The following is a 2,532-nucleotide window of genomic DNA, read 5'->3' as shown; positions in this document are numbered from 1 at the left end:
TGTGGGGAGGGGGGGGGGGTGGTCTTGTGTTTTGGGACATTCCCGGTTCTATATTCTTTTGGAATTTTTCATTGCTTTTGCACCTCTGTTCCATACAAAAGAAGAAAGCTGAGTCCCTGGTCTCCTCCTGGTTCTACAAAAGGCTTGCGTAATGCATGTAATTCAAACACACAGCCAAACAATCAAAAAGAGCATTCGAACCATGCTTTTGCACTGAAGACTTGAGACATGTGCAATGTTTACTGCATTTTTTTTTAAAAAAAAAAAAAGTCCTCTGACCTCTGACATCACTGGTGGAGCAGCCATATGGTGAAAGAAGAAACTTGGTCATGTTCCCCACCACAATCTTCTTCCCTCCCTCCCTGTTCTCCTTATGCTGCTGTTTTATTTTCTTTCCCTGTTTGTCCACGTGGATTCGTTGGACTTGCATGAGTGTTTAGCAGTTCATACAGACCCTACCCGTACTCTAAATTAATGCTCATGAATTGAGGGGAGATGGTCAAACGTCCTATTAGGAGAGTCCAAAGGAACACACAATACTGTATGTGTACTATATCCCATAATAACGCATATACACAGCTCTTGAGAGACCCAAATACATGAAAACACATAGAGCAGGAAGGGGCTGAAACTGTGTGGACTGGAACAGATTTAGAAAAATGAATGAGCTTAAATTGACAGATTTTTCTTCCATTGTAGCTTTTTAGCCTGTATGTTCAGCAACAAAGGTGAAAAAAATGGTATGAATGTTGTACTCAGTGTGTTTGCATTTGTAATGAAAGTTGACAGCATTTTTTCCTTTTTTAAAGCTATTCTACATCGTGTCAACACAGAATGAACATTACTTGATTGAATATTTTTTTCCTAAACTATTACAGTGTTGCATTGTACTTAGAATGTAAATGTTTTATTTCAAACTGAACAAAAGCTATGGTTTTCTACAAAATAGTCAGGTATTAGTATTAGAACCTGTCTACCAAATAGCAAAGTCACTATTTTATAACAATTTACCACTATGCGTAATTACGGTATAATGTGAAAGACTGAAATGAGTGTTAAGATGGTATTAATCATGTCAGTATCATGAGTAAGTAAGTTTAATGCTGCTGTATTTTTTATTTTATTTTTAAAAGCCAATATATGTACTAAATTGCTTCCAGGTAATATTTGATTTCCTAAAGTGCACTGAGGTTATCTGGAAGATGAGTGTATTTTTTGACTGCTGCATTCAACACCGATGAACAACTACCACTGTATATCCATAGGGTTTGGCATTCCTCACAGTTCATGGCAGAAATGTTTTTTCTTAAAATCAGACCTGGTGTCCGGTAGAGGGATGAAATAAAATCAATCTTTGGTTCAGCCGTCTAATAAATTGCTAAACAAACAAAAAACTTGAAGAAAAAAAAAAAGCTTGATTACTACATTTCTTCATAGGTAGCATTTATATTTATAGCACCAGTGTACATTTTGAAACTTTTTTCTTGGAGGGGGGGAATGGGGAGGGAGGTAGATGAAAGCTTTAATTTAAAAAAAAAAAAAAGTTTAAGTAGTAAATGAAAATTATTTTGATTAAAATTTTTATTTGATCTGGGTATTTTTGGACCACTTGAAATGAATGAACTGCGTTTGAGTTGAAGTGAGGGTGTTAAACCACCAATGGACTTGTATTGTGAATTACCTGCCAGTTGTACTTTATGGAACTTATTTTATGATTTAAAATACTGTACTGTAAATAGGAGGTATGTTACCTTCTCTTTATTTGTATGTTTACCATATACTTTGATATTTGAAATGTACTGGAAAGGTCACTTATATTTCTAGAAGAGATTGGATTTTATGCAACCTTTTTCCTTGAATTAACAGCAATAAAAAAATGAAAAAAAAGAAACTATGTGTGTGCAAGTACTGTCCTTTATCACTGAGAACAACAAAGTAAGTGTGATGCTCTGGGTATAGGGATAAGATCCTGGAAGTTTTCGGCAATCCAGCTCCAGTTTGGTTGGTATCTGTTGCTTTTAAGACAAAGCTGAGAATATTTAACTTAAGGTAAGGTCAGTCTTGTATCTGAAGTCTCTTGATTTAAACGTCTTTAAGATAGATAGATCTCTTGGGAGAAAGAGGATGACCTTGAGTGATAGACACAGGACTTCGACCTAAGCCCTTGCAGAACAGTTAAGCCTGTTTTATATTCTGAGGGCTCCTGTATTTGAGCTAAAACCCAGTTTAAACATGCTTTTTTTTTGACTGCAGTGTCAAATGTGTATGCCAGTCATGAGTAACTAGAAAGTGAGATCTTTCTTCCATCTGCTAAAATAGATTGAAGGACAACAGGAGTTGCTGGGAGTAGAAAAGCAGCTTAGAAATGTGCAGATTACAGGTGAAGGGTCTGGTGTGGATGTGCTTGGTGCTGAGAAAGAGAAGGATACTAATGACTGTCACCTCGCTTTACAGACACTGCTTCTAATTCTGACTGCTTATAACAGCTTATCTACAGAGCTGAGGACCACAGACTATCTTAGATCTTTATCC

At 36.3% G+C, this 2,532-nt stretch overlaps 1 protein-coding gene across 1 annotated transcript in view; it reads left to right on the top strand.

Moving 5' to 3' along the window:
- ZCCHC2 (zinc finger CCHC-type containing 2) overlaps nucleotides 1-1,615 on the top strand; it is a 40,681-nt gene extending 39,066 nt beyond the window's left edge. Inside the window, exon 15 of the mRNA XM_026842023.1 lies at nucleotides 10-1,615. The gene's annotated coding sequence lies outside the window, so the exon portion shown is untranslated. The remainder of the gene's footprint in view (nucleotides 1-9) is intronic.
- Nucleotides 1,616-2,532: the final 917 nt, after the last annotated feature.

Source organism: Athene cunicularia (assembly GCF_003259725.1).
Source record: "Athene cunicularia isolate RWA chromosome 2 unlocalized genomic scaffold, athCun1 chr2_part1, whole genome shotgun sequence".
Lineage (NCBI taxonomy): Eukaryota > Metazoa > Chordata > Aves > Strigiformes > Strigidae > Athene > Athene cunicularia.
This window is presented reverse-complemented; position numbering and strand designations above follow the sequence as displayed.